The sequence below is a fragment of the Netta rufina genome, assembly GCF_964035555.1.
Source record: "Netta rufina genome assembly, chromosome: 3".
Classification (NCBI taxonomy): Eukaryota; Metazoa; Chordata; class Aves; order Anseriformes; family Anatidae; genus Netta; species Netta rufina.
This window is the reverse complement of record NC_140125.1, coordinates 7757143-7771907: the sequence shown is the minus strand read 5'-3', so window position 1 is coordinate 7771907 and position 14765 is coordinate 7757143. Positions and strand designations below refer to the sequence as shown.

At 38.2% G+C, this 14765-nt stretch overlaps 1 protein-coding gene across 6 annotated transcripts in view; it reads right to left on the bottom strand.

Annotated features, from left to right (window-relative positions):
* PLCB1 (phospholipase C beta 1) overlaps positions 1-14765 on the bottom strand; it is a 374969-nt gene that overhangs the window by 47293 nt on the left and 312911 nt on the right. The window lies entirely within an intron of this gene.

Here is a 14765-nt window from a genome sequence, read left to right as displayed (position 1 = left end):
TTATAGGTAACATTTTCAAAAGGGCGTAACTCACTGAAGTACTTTATAAATGGCATTCATGTTTATAATTTTACCTTTACCTAGTTAGCAACTCTAAAGGTCTGTATGCACTGATCAATTCATCAGGAAAATGAATGTTATATTTAATCTTCTGACCCTATAAGGATCTACATGGTGAACTATACACCATACCCTTAGATGTATGTGCTAAAAAAACAAATTATCAGCTAAATAATCCCAACTGTTCAGCTATCCTAAAACAAACAAACAAAACTGATTTGATATGCTGGATGTTTTTAGGTATAGTAGCCATTAAATATGTAAGTCCCATAATATCACATAAAGACAAGATACCAGATTGAAAATTATTGTTCTTAACTGGTAATTCAATTCAATCTCTTATCTCCAAAGAAATTTGAACAGGCAATACATTATTCTATGTAAAAATACCAAAACCAGAAGCAAATGTTGCCAGCTAAGTGCTGGCTATACAAGTCACCTCCTTCCAGCAGCTTTTCTTTAGGCACATTACTTGGCCTGTGGCACCTCACATGTTTCTTAAGTTCTTATTACCATTATTTGGAAAACTAGTATTGCCTGTGCAGATGTCCCCTGGATGGCCAGACAGACCATCTGCAATAGCCAAGAACACCCTGGAAACCATTTAAATTTGTTTGCTGTTAAATTGTGACAGAGGTGAAAGCAAACCAGTTAATGGGGCCTTTCTTTTGCAACAACATAGAACGACTATTCAACTACGCATCATCTTGAGTTGCCAAGAGGGGTTGGCAATGAAAAAGTACAAGTTGGGGAAGAACAAGGAAAAAGTGGAAACTGGGAAAGCCTGACTTCTGGCAGCAGAGAAGAGAAAATGCTTATCTGATGGGCTAATGTCCAGAGAAAGCTCAAGCTGATTTGAGCCCTGTGAACAAGACGGAGGTATACGCACAGCAACACTGAGCCTCATTGCTGCACCGTGACTGTCTAACGCCTCCAACAATGTCCTGAGAATGAGAATGAGAAAGTGCAAGCCAAAGGATGCACAATTCTTGAAGAAAATGGACTGGAAAGAAATGTCTACAGAGTTAGTAGAAAAAGGACAAAGGGAACAACCTCATCTTGCTGAGTTTGTTCACTGGATAGCCCCTCAAAAGGGTGACTTTCTATTCAGACCAAAACCTGACCCTAAATATTAATATAAATATTGATATGCAACACTTCTATGGATTAAAGCTACAGCTGAACACAGCTCTACAGAAATAAACCCCAAATGTCACCCCCAAGGAACAGTTTTTTGTTTTTACTAATGGCTAGGAATAATGAAAAACAAACAAACAAACAAACCCAACGACAAGCAAACTCAAGCAGTAAGCAATTCCAGTGGAATTAAGGAGATGGAGGGACGTCAAGGACAACATTTCCAATTTTTTTTTTCTGCACCAGAGGGGAACTACAACACACAAAAAGAAGGGGGAGAGCGTGTGATTGAATGGTGGGTTAAATGGTAGTTAAGAGACCATTAAAAATGGGTTAGAAGTTCTGCTTCTTTAGAAATTAACATGTTTATAACACAAAGAATGTCTCAAAAGCCCACACCTAAGTGCATATTAAAAACATACATAACTAAAATGGTAGATGCTGAGTAATTAAAACATTTCTAAATGCTATTAAGTGAAATAAGCAAGAAACATACACTGTGTAACTGGTGCTGGATATTGCTTTCATACCTCCTGAGCTGTGAAGGGAAGCCTGACACGACCAATACAGTCCGTACTGTGGGAAGGCTCCCCTGATAGCCAGTGTCTGAAGAGCCACACTTGTAGTAACTAATATCCAGCACTGTAGCCTTTACATGCGCTCTTACCAAAAGTATGTTATGTTTTATGTATGAAGGACTCACATGTGAGTGACAGGCTAAAACACGAAGAGCATGAACAGCTGCAAATAGGATTGAAAGAGCTAACTGAGGAATACTGTGGAAGAAGTGGGAGACTCTTATCTGTTTTGACAGGCCACCCCTGGGAGGGGAAACTGGAGTATTTAAAAAGGTTAAATTATGGTTCATATGGAGCAATAATAGTATATTGCACAGAACTGTACAGATGATCCTAACCGAGGTACTTCAGGGAAACATAAATCTAGAAAGGCAATAGAAGAAGTGGGATCAACTAATGCTCTGAAGGCAGCTTTTCACACAGAACAGAAGGCCAAGTTGTTACAATTCACATAATATAATACAATTATACTTTCACACTGCGTATTAATATTGCATGTTGTCACAGGCTTATGCATTAACAATAACTTTGCACAGATATCTGAAGGAGAAACAGAAGCCTTGACCTAAAAAGCTATCATAAAACTTAATGGAGAACACTGCTTTTAGCAGAAGCTGTGCAACACCCTTTACCATCAGGAAAACAAGCTCTAAGTCACCCCAGAGAGGACGTTCATGAGTGCCCTCTACACAGTGAGTAACTATGCAAGGCAGACAATGAACATAACAAACCAACACAAGATGTTGGAGCCTTTTGCCACAATACGTTATAAACTCTAAATGTAAAAAAAAAAAAATAAAAAAATCTGTATTTTGTGAGCTGGAAAGTAACTTTTTTTTTTTTTTTTCTCAATACAACAGTCTATGGAAGGATATGACTAAAACGGGTTTGGGAAGGGGCTAACCAGATAAGTAGTAATGACAACTGCATAGCAGTCAAGGTGCTAATTATGTAGCAGATGTACTCTGTGGGCGTATAAGATAGAAAATGTTAGGACACAGCCCTTCAGCAAAAGATAACAATCAAAGAAAAATGCAGGCATTCAGATCACCACCAGACCTCCATTAGCCTGCGAACACACTTACACAACTATATGAACAAGCAAGTTCTGGCGGGTATACAGCAACAACATAATTAGGGCATTAAGAAGTCTAGCGTATCTTGTCTGCATGGACAAAAATTGACTATCGGAATATAAGAGAAAAAAAGCTCAACATAAGAACAAAAAAATGTGTTTTACTACTGTAAATATCAATATACTAAAGAATTTCAAACCGTGAAACTATCAACATTAATCTGAATGTTGTTAGAAATAGTTTGCACTGAAAGAGCTCTCCCCATCTCCCACACGAGGAGAGGCAGGTAGGGAGGTCAGGGCACCCAGATAATCCCAGGAAGCAGCTATGCCAGATCAGTACACATGAAAGCAAATGACAAATAACATTTCCAATTAGAAAAATAGAAAAGGAAAGGGATTGGTAGAAAAAGAATGCTTGTTTTCAAACTATCAAACTAGGCATTCATAAAAATCAGGAGTGAAAAAATAAGTATGTGAGAAACTGGTGTTAAGCAGTATGGTTTACGTAGCTCCAGAGATACAGATTTATTCCATAATGGAAGAATCTATGCATTAATTGGGATGCCATGCACATAATTAGAGCATGATGACGTTTTGATGCTTCACTTGTCACTTCCCCTGCCAATCCATCTCTCTGGTTTGCAATCTGCGATTATCCCCAATGTGTTAATCTTTGGGGTGAGAAAATAAATGTTTCAGCACTTTCTGTGTGAGACTATTCAGGAACAGGTACTTGCTCAGGCACTGCAAAGACTTTCTCCTTGGAGTGAACAGTTATTGCAATTTACACAGAGACTGCTGAAAAAGAGAGTTTAGCTAGCAGGTAGTTCACAATGAAACTAGCTGCTTTTCTACTTTTCTCATGATTTTTTCCTATGTCTATTTATTATCTAATTTGCATTTATATACCCTTTATTACCTAAATACATCATAATCGCAAATGTGCTTAACCTAACAGATCTCTAAAAATTCAGGAGTGGTACAGAACTTTTATACAGATAAGCAAGGATAAAGGCTATTTATGTTTTCTAATTTAAGCACTGGAGCTGGATGGTTAGTCCTAAGTTTTCAACAGAATTGCTAATCAGCTGCTACCCTGGACATGTTCAAGCACAGGCTCCTTCTTAAGCTGTGAAAAGTATGAATAATGTTTACTGCTGTGGGTTTTCTTCTCCAGGGTGGATCAAACCAGATCAATGTGGCTTTACACCTTTAACTCCCATCAACACATTCCTGAGGTCCCTCTCCTCATTCCTTTTGCCTGCATTTGCTGCCAATGAAGGCTCCCACTGGGTGAAGAAAATTCTTTCTCCATAGTCTTCATATATTGTCTTTTCAGAAGGAAAAAAAAAATAATAACAACCTTGGCTGTTGAATCAGACTGCAATTAACAGAAAGGTGATCATGATAGTTTAAAAATCATTATTTTGTAATAATGTATTTTATATCCTACGAGGCTATGAATAAGTACTTTAACAGATGCATCCATAATAGATTTATCAAATGAATCTCTATAAACACAGCATATGCATGTTCTTAATATATCTAGCGTGCATACACATATATGCACACATTACAAATATTTACGATTAGACATACACAGACTCAAACACATAGTCAAGAATATAGTAAACAAATTGACTATACCTACTCCATTTAAAATCTGTTATAATTTCTCTTTGGCTAAAATTCATAGCAGCCAGAAGGGGGTTAGTGAGTTTACAGGTAACAAACTGACTCACAAGCAACGCTTCATATATTAACCTTTGGAAAATGCATGTTGCAGATAATCTGATTTTTCCTGTAGCAGACCAGAGATCGCACTCTCAGATCACAAAACAGTGGGCCTGTTTGCTCCGTCAGAACAGCAGGGCTGGAGCACAGCCTACTCCAGCTAAAGAACCACTCAAGAGGAGCTTACATTGATGTAAATTATATGCAGGCTGCCTACAGTTATCGTAATGCCTCATTGTTCCCAGGGCTTTGAAGACGTGAATTTCAGTGCGAATGGATATCAGATGCACTGTAAGATGTTACTGTTATATTCTGCTATAGGATATTTGTACATTACTATATGCATTTTGTTTGTTCTATGATATGCATTTGCAGAGCATATGTTTTTTAAAAAAAAGGGGGGGGAGGGAGGGCAACATCACTGTATCACAGAAATTAGCTTTCCTGTTTTTATCTCATCTTAATTGAAGTCTGTTTCTGTTGCCAAGCAAGGTTTAGTTGGCTTCCCTGATTTATAAATCAAGGGTATTTGTTTCACCTAAAGTGGTGTATAATTGCTTGCCAGCAGTCACCTTTGCTTTAAGAAAGGAGTGAAAGAAATCAAAGGAAATGTAGAATACTGCTGGAGACTGCCTTTGAACAATGAATAAATGAATAGGGCTCTATGAATAGCTGATCAGGTCCCAAAGTTAAAAAAATATATATATACAAGGAAGGACTTTGATACAAAATGTTTGCACTTATTCATGCTGAAATCATGAAATAAAGATTGTTTTATTCTTAATTCAATGAAATTCAAAATGAACCAGGGCTATGACTTCCTGGCCCATATTCAGTAGCTTTGAAAGGTTTTTTTTCCATTAGATGATCATCAAAACTCTGAATTTTTTTTTTTTTTTTTTTGGGGGGGGGTGGGAGGGTGGAGTAGTGGTAGAATTCAAAATTGTCAACTTTCACCATTGTCACAATCATTTTCCTACAAACAATCTCTGGATCCTTTGAAAGGCCAATGCCACAAGTGTTTAAAAGCCTTCTTGAGCATCCTTGAGCCAGGCTCTACACCTAACCACCTCTGGATTAGGCTTCCTCTTCCCAGACACATGCACTTACTCCACACAAAGCTTTCAAATCTCTGGGACTCCATAAAAGAGATCATTTACAGGTTCATAGCTGTAGTTTATGTGCTTAGTCACACTCTACAATCTCTTGGCAAGAACCTCTTTCTGCCATCAAAGGGCTGAATAAAAGGAAATGTACTGAGTCACGATAGTTAAACCTATATACTAGCACCCACAACTAGTGCATTTCTGTCAGAAAATGCTGATTTGTTGGAAATGAGTCACAGGAGAAATGCAATGAAACGTAATCATCCTAGAGAACAAGGAGGCTTGGAGCAGCTCACTTGTCTGCCTCCCCAGCTCTTTTGCTGCTAAGGACGGCTGCCAGAACCCTGAAAGCTGCACCCACATTGCAAGGGAAGTACAGGTTGGCATGTCTGAGCTGCAGGATTCCCTGCCACTATGGCTGGGAGAGCACTTTCTCTCTCCCTTCCAGATGATTTACAAGATTTTCTTCTCCTACTAGACTCAGTACTCTCAAACTGCTGGGGAAGATAATGCATCTGAAAGCAACCACCTTTTGTTGTTGCAGGGCTTTTTGTTTCTAAAAACAACAAAAGATTTCCCATTGTTTTCATCATCATTCTAAATAGTCTTTTAATCAATGTATTCCTTTGAAACTCTTATTTTTGATATTTCTGTTACCGTTTCTACTAATACATCTATCATCCTGAAACCTCGCCGTAAATAAGATAAACTTGGCACCCACCTTGTCATGGTTGCACTAAGAGCAACCTGTATATTTAATACGTACTGCAATGAGTACTACTACCTCATGGACAGAAATGCAGCAGTATTTTCATTAATGGCTCTGTTTTGCAGTCTGATTCTGCACAGAGATATAAGCAACGTCTTAAAAAGCCATTTGCATATGCAAAACTAAGCACACACTACAATCTTTGCAGGACCAGTGATTTCATAGCTCTGTTCATTAAGGAGCATATTTTTTCCTCACTTCATGCATTTTAAAGCATCTCTCTAATGAGTTTACATAGTAAGCATTAATATTTCTTTTAACGTTTTTGCATTAGCTCTGTCAGACTCAATCTCTTATCATTTGTCATGTTGTACTGAAGGTCTGATAATTAACTAGTATGTTGCTGCTGTTGTTCAGTGATGAATAGAGTTATATACAAGAGCATAAGTATCTGCCTTTGTGGTATTTGTTGTTCACTCTGACCCTGACATAGAGTGATGAAGATGTGTTTAAGATGCTACATAAAGCACTATATTGGAATTTTGCGTGGGTCACTATGCATTTTCTATAGACTATATTATGTAGTCTACATGTATATACACACATACACGTGCTATGCATATATTTACTATATATTACATAGAGCACTAGAACAGCATAGAAAAAGGTGAAGAGGAGTCAGCAACTTGTTGGTGCCCCGTTCCTCACTTCAGTTTAGCATGGAAAACACTTGCCTTTGCAGAATCACAACTATTTTTCTAGTAGCAACTTATCTTGTCAGGTTTAAATATTGGACAGATCCTAAGCTACAGATTCTGACACCAAACGTTTGCAGTCTCTGTCCTCTTATTTTTTTTTTTTTTCATAATTTTCAGCTTTTTCTTCAGAGATAACATTGTTAACATACAAGTTAGCTCAGTGCTCTTTTTTCTCAAAGGTGGTTGCTACCTTGCTGTCACCCACCCTCTGGGAAATTTTTGCTGTGGGAAGCAGCAAACGCAGAACCAAAGAACGTACAGCCGTGGGTCACAGGGGTGCAGGTTACTGAGTGACAGCTGCACAGACGCACACTGCTGTAGAGCAGAGAACAGGATACTGCAGACCAAAGTGCTTTGAGAGGTTACAGAGAACAGATAAGGGGCTTTTAATGCTACACTATTCACTGCGGGCTGGTGTTTTCTTGTTATCCTCAACTACCTGCAGTACACTGAAGAGCATCTTCTGAAGAGACAAGGTGCTCTGTCTAGGATGTTATCAACCTGAACTTGACTTTGCAGAAAGAAGCTAGACGTTCGCTTTTCACATCTTGTTCCTGGTTTTCTCTTTAATCGATGGTAAAACACACTGTGCTCTTCTCTGCATGGGAAATTCACTTCCTTTAAGAAGAATTAACCATACACTAATGTTAAAATCAGAAGTTAGGTCTACTTCAGCAATTTATGCTACCAAGAGAGAAAAGATAATTTTTATTTTTTGCTATTTATTACAAAGCTGATCATTTGCATGGCAATTCATGACTTCCTTTCTCTCCCTTTGACTGAACTGCTTTCTAACTCAAATTAAGCATCTAAGACCATTATAATATCGTTAAATCAGTTACTGTGCAAATGCAAGCCATTTTCCTGCTTTTAACAAGTTTTTGTTTGCACATGGTGATGGTGTTCTGAAACAACATCCCTAACGGCGAGAAAACATGGGCTGCTCTGTCATTTTGATGGATGATCACTGCAGCACTGTTACAAAGAGGGAGGGGGGAGGACAAGACATCTTTTTAATCTGCTTAATGGTAAATAACAGCACATTCATTGCTTATTATTCATACTCAGTTGGGCTGATTTGTCTTCCCATCCAACTTTTCCATGATATTACAGAAGCCACAGAGGTGGTAAAGGTGTGCATCTTGCCCTGAAGGAACAACATGGATGCCATATGCTGCCCTGTGCTGCTGTGGTCATTGGTAGATGCAAAGCTGGATGCCTCTCTGAAAGCTGAGTGAGATCTCCCAAATATGCATCTCTGCACTGTCCCCAAACTGGACTGTTTTGGGTGCTGCTGCAGTTTCTGCTGAGGAGAGGAGGGAATCTGGGGGACACTGCATCTGGCTTTGGGTACAAGGAATTACTTTTGCCTTCCCTCCAGCCAGATGGGAGTTCCTTGCAGCGGGGACCTCTCCCAGTGATGGGCAGTACCGTGCCAAGCTGGACATCACTGGGGAGTGGCAGGGAACAGCAGGCTGAGCTCTGCGTTGGAGTTCGGCTTTCTATGGTCTGTCAGGAAGGCTAATTGACCAGAGTGGTTTGAGACATGAGCTTATCTGAGATGGATAAAATAAGAACACAGTCTCTTGTGCAAACTGGGAAAGAAAAAGCCTGTGAGGTTTCTTTTGCCCAGGAAGAAGTCTCAAATTTGTGCCTTTAAAATAAAATATTCAGTGAACGCCTTTACTCACAGATGGTAGCTGGACTCTGAAATCACTTTTCTTAAAAAAATAAAAAATAAAAAGTCACAGTACCCTCACAAATCAAATCTGTCTGCCACATGACCTCTATTATGGACCATACTCTGCCTTCAGTCATGCCATTTTAAATCACCAGTGCCTTTGCTAGTTTCATAATGTTCCTTTTTATTTATACTAGTGGAAGCTAAGAAATAACTTGTCCTTTTTTTTTTTTTTTTTTTTTTTTTTTTTTTTAAGCTCCATATGACACCCAAGATTTTCTCTGGTTTCCAGTAGAACGATTTTTATGAGGAATGTCACTCCCTACCAACAAATAGCAATCTGAAATTCTTCTATTTTGTCTCTTTCCATTAGAATGCTGCTTCATATTTGCATTCTACAATCGGTTTTAACATTTTTCTTTTATATTATAATTTAAAATTAATTTAAATTTAAAAAGCATTTTGCACAGTCGCACTGGAAATGTGATGCTCTGGATTGGAATGTTAGTATTCCTGAGTGTTCCCAAGACACGTGTATCTGCAAGACCAATACCGACAGACATTTAATTAACACGGAAAATATCACCTTAAATTGTTGGATGTATCTTTTGTGACCTGATGTTCATTGCTTACACTACAATATTTATTTTGGTGGAAAAATAAACAATCATTAAAAATGTGGGTTTGTGAAGAAAAAAACATAAACAGGCAAACAAGGTCTTATTTTCAAATATTCCTTAGAGCATTCTGTTATTTGGACTGAAGTCTTTTGATCTCAGGCCTAGTGATGAGCTAGTCACTTCACAGAAGTTAAGGGAGTTTTATTGGTATAAAATTGGCATAAGATAAAGGTCAGCCTATTTCATTTTAATGAGTGAAGTGAGATTATTTACCACTCAGTTTACAGACCTAAAGTAAGTGCATTCATCCACTGGGAGAAACAGAAAAAAGGAGACAACCCTAGTTTCCCAAAAGAATACTCTGCAGCCGTGAGCTGCCTAACAATCACAGTAATAAAGCATTTGAAGAAATATCAGGGCTTAAGCCACTCAAAGCTTGTTAGATAAATTAGACTGATTGTCACTTAGGACCTGATGCTGAGAGGTGCTGAGCAAAGTGCTAAGGTCCTCAAGTGCATAGTCCATGAAAGCTGCATCCTTCAATTTAAATGCAATCTCTGGACTAAAAATGGGAAGATGCCAGATCCTTAAAGATCAAGTCATAGGGAGAGCTGGAAATCTCAGTCTAGAAATTTTCATTTAAAAACATTCCTTTTAAATATTTCTTGTTCGCTGAGGTTAAGTAAATTCCATTCATTTCTCCATGCTGTTGCCCATTTAATGAGGCAGAAAAGCATTTTATTATTCCCCTCTGATGAATATACAAGCACCAAAACCCAAAGCTGAGCAGTGAAACAAACAGCAAATTATTTTCAATTCTTTTAATTCTGTGCCTTTTTTTTTTTTTTTTGGCAGATACTGCCATAAATCATTTTAGCTCAGCAGCCACAGATTCAAGAGACATTTCCTTTTAAACTTTGGAGGTGCTTAAAGTGAATGAATTAACAGAAGAAATCGCTTTTACCTAAACCAAATCCATGAAGTGCAAAGTCCCATGAAACCTGCTAAACTGAAATAACCTTTTTCTCCAAACGCCTTCTCCGAAATTCTTGAATAATCGCCTATGGTTGAACAGGAATGCATTTGGAAAGGTTTGAATTGAAGTGCAGCTAGCCCAAAAGACAGTTTGGCTTCTTACAGAGGTGTAAAGGATAAAAAAGGGATTTTGGTGGACAGTGCATTGTTACTGTGAATTATGCAGTGAGCTGAAATGACACTGGAATAGTCATCAAAGTTCCTAAGAACTGTTCTCTTCCAGATGAGCTAATAGAATGTCTCCAAGTTCTGAGGTTAACTGAAATCAAATCTAAAAGTGCTGTGAAATACATTTGCTCTATTTGACTTCTTTCAAAAGTTAGAGGTTCTGCTGACCCTGCTGTCAGCAACAGCTCCATTTCACACAACGACATTATCTGCATGAAGACGGACACCGAGTTTTTTCTAAAGCATATATGACAAGGTGCAACCATCGCAAAGATCAAATATCACTTAGGCATTGTAAGAAATCCGTCTGAAATCTATGAAATCATTCACCGGTTTTCAAATACCTTCATTTAAATAACACTCAGAAAGAAGAAGCCACTGTCCAGCAGTTTTTCATTCACAGGCTTCCATGATACATGATTGTAAAAACAGCTAGCCCCAAGATTAAAGGCCTTGGAGGTCCTTTCCAGCCCAATGTAACAAAAAGAAGACACCGCAGCTGTAAGAGACTTACTGTTGTAAAGGATAAGCATCTCTTAATTTGTTCTGTAACCTGAATACGTGTCATTTTATGTCCCCATAAATTTTTCAAGTACAATGCTAATATTAATTATTGATTGGATATAGAAGTGTCAGCTCCCATTGTGCGCAATTAATAATGCACGTCAAATTGTGAGATGATAAATGTGTGTCCTTTGAAAGTGAGCTAGCGTGCATCAGATGTTTTTATTTTCCATTATCAAAAACCAATTCATAATTCTAAACAACTGTTGTCGTTATATTTTCTGAGGGGAAAAGGGCACTTTCTACCTTATGCCCTACCTTAGGGCTATACCGTCTTCATTCATTTCAAAGACCACAGAGAAGCAACACTTAGGAGGAAGTTTGCACAGCTTGTGGCTCTGTTACAGCCCTGTTGTGGCCTTTTCCACAGACAAAGCTTTACCCTGAACTGTGCCATCTTCCACATTGCCAGAAGAGCCCACGCCGTGTGGCAGGACTTGGCTAAGCTGGGGTTGTGAGCAGAAGGGCAAGTGTGAGCAGAAACATGAACATGGGCTACAAAACTAGGAACCACATGCCCCACATCTCTCTTGACAGCTTAGGTTGGAAAAACGTGGTTCCCTGAAGCCAAAAGCGTCCAGCTAATGCAATGGGGAGCTGGGGCAGACTTCAAGAGCTATGGAGTCTCACCTACTGTGTTGACTTTCAAGTGTATCTCTGGCCCATGAGCCTTAGTAACAAAAGTCTCATTGGTTTCAATTAGTGGAGGCTCAGGTCTATTTATTGTAACTCAGTCGATTCTCAGAAAAATAATTAATTTCTTGTCATGCCTCATGTGTATTGATTTTTGTAATTACAATGAAATTGGAGGCAAGGGTCGGGGGAAGGAAATGCACTTGATTTATGTTTAATTTGATGCACAGGCTGTCAAGGACAAAGAAATTGAGATGCATGTCCATCCTCAATGCACCGCCTTGTGCCTAGATAGCGAGTGCCAGACATGCTGTAGAGAAGAATCTAAAATCACACACTGCTCTAACGCACAGAATTCAATACTGCAGTGTAAAGAGCTGTGTTTCTACAGCAGCCTCCACAGTATGTAGAGAAGATGCCCAAGGGGAAGATGATAAGGACAGGACAAGCTTAATGTGTATTAATGACTAAGGGAAGAAGACAAAGAATTTGAATGGGGGAGAAAATAACTACAAGCTGTTGCTGATAATAAAGCTGCAAGTAGATAACATAAATACAGAGGAGAAAAGAAAAGGAGAAAAAAATACATATGCCTTGCTTAGCAATGCTGCTGTTAGGAATAAGACAGTGGCATGACAGCATTTGAACTTTGTTTTCACTGTGCTTTCACTACAATGGCACTCAAGCTAGAAATTTTTTAACCTGTGGTCAGTCAGCATTTGACTTACTAATTAAATGGTATTTATCCCTTTCCAAACATGGCTGTGGGACTGGTTGCCTTGTTACCACATATACACACACAGATTTGATGCTAATACTCAGTTTCTAGTTTCTACAGCATCAGAGACTAGTTTGTCATAAAGATACCCTCATTACTTACATATACACAGTAAAACATTTCAGGCCCATTAAAGTATTACACTGTTTTCAGCAGGACCACAAGAATTACTTCCAAACTTTTGCCTAACAGTATCCATTCAGGAAGCAAAGTCTCCAACTCTTCCAAGAGAAAAAAAAAATATATATCTTTTTCTATAATAGCCCTGCAAATGAAACTTACAAAACAGTCTCACATCTAAACATTAGAAAGAAATTATATATATGAAAGAGAGGCAAAGTTTCAGGGTGTGAATCAGCTCCAAGTACTTTTATCTAAACACATGATATTTTAAAATTAAACAAAAAGTGAGCCCTCTGCCTCCGGTACAGGGAACTGATTTGCATCAAGTTTGTGCAGTTTCTAAAAGCTGTTGCCTTAAATGTCAGCACTCAAAGGCAAGTTTTCCTCTGGTGGCCTACACACACCGCAACAAAGGAGGCTGCAAACGCATACTTAAAAAAAGAAAAATAAAAAAATAATCTCACTGGTATGGCAGTCTGTTGCCAACACTTTGTGAAACGATACTCTTCCTGGCTATGACAGAGCTTTGTGCACAAAGCCATAGCACAACAAATTCTGAGTCAGTAATAAATAACCAAATGAAAGTGATTGATGATGGCAAATCTGTCTCCAATGGAATAATTGTAAAAATACTAAAAATTCTTTCCCTCATATATTAAACTTTTTGTTTAGGGGTTGTTGATACTACCAGAAAACCCCTTTGACATAGCTAGCATAAATTTTAGTGGGCGTTTTGACACTGAAACACCAGAGACCAGCCTATTTAAAAAGCTTCTCCTAGAAAGGCTACTGTATGCATAAAATACATTGGTGGTTCTCAGCTAGGAAAGCATTTGATCTATTTTATATCATACGCCCTGTCACTAGGGAAACTTATGAAGCAAATATGGATATGAAATATGAACATGAAGAAAAAATACAAAGCTACTTAATAAAATGAGTAATTATGTTTTGCTTAAATCCTCTCATGCCAGCAAAAAGCACATACCATCATAAATTCAGTAAAGTCTGCCCATTTCAGTAGGTGGGAAAGGAAAGAAAATGCAGCCAGGCCCTGTAAGGCACATTACTGTAGAGGGTTTTCTCGGGAGAAATCGAGAGCACTGACAGGAGCGCTGATTACTGCAGTGCTTTAACTGATGGCCAGATGCAGGGGAAGGCAAGGGATCTGGAGCTGCTCTGTGCCATGATCTAATGCTTGGCACATGGACAGCTGAAGAGTCTCATGCTACCAGTCCAGTCCAATCTTTCAAAACGCAACACAAGTCCTGAATGACAAATTCTGACTGCAGGTATGCTAGTTATTAGTGAATCAATAAATTAAAAAAAAAAAAAAAAAAGAAAAAAAGAGAGAGAGAGAGAGAGAGAAAAGAGGACACACACAGAAAAGTAATTATGTGTCCAAGTATCTGTGAAAAGCTGAGGTTAGAAGTACTAATATTCTTTGAAATACGTTCAATGTTTAAATTCCATTTTCTGGTTCACATGCCTGAGAAGCTCATGATCCTAAGGTATCAAATACAAACCATACTATTTTTTGTGCCTTTAGACTCAGATGCCATAACATTGAAAAGTTCCAGGTTAATTATAAACATGGCTTTTAAAATGAAAGTAGAAAATCAGAAACACAAACTTTTTTTTTTTTTTCTAAACAATTTTAAGTTTCTAGCTATTCAGATCTTAGCTTAATTTATTCTCTTGATCTTTGACAAAAATGACATGACAACATTGATTAGGTGACAACCAATACTAAATATTTAAACTGGAATACAAGCACATAAACATTAGGACTGTAGACACAGACAAGAAATTAAAAATGAAGCCTAGAGCACATATTTGAGTGAGTGCAGAAAAAAATGAAAGCAGAGATGACACAATGCTCTGTGGAGAATCATACTTGGATATGAACTCTGCTGAAAATAGGTCTCCATACAACAGTCTGATTACGGAGTTACCTAGCTCTTCCTGTGGAAGAAGCATGTACAAAAGATGAATCCAAATCT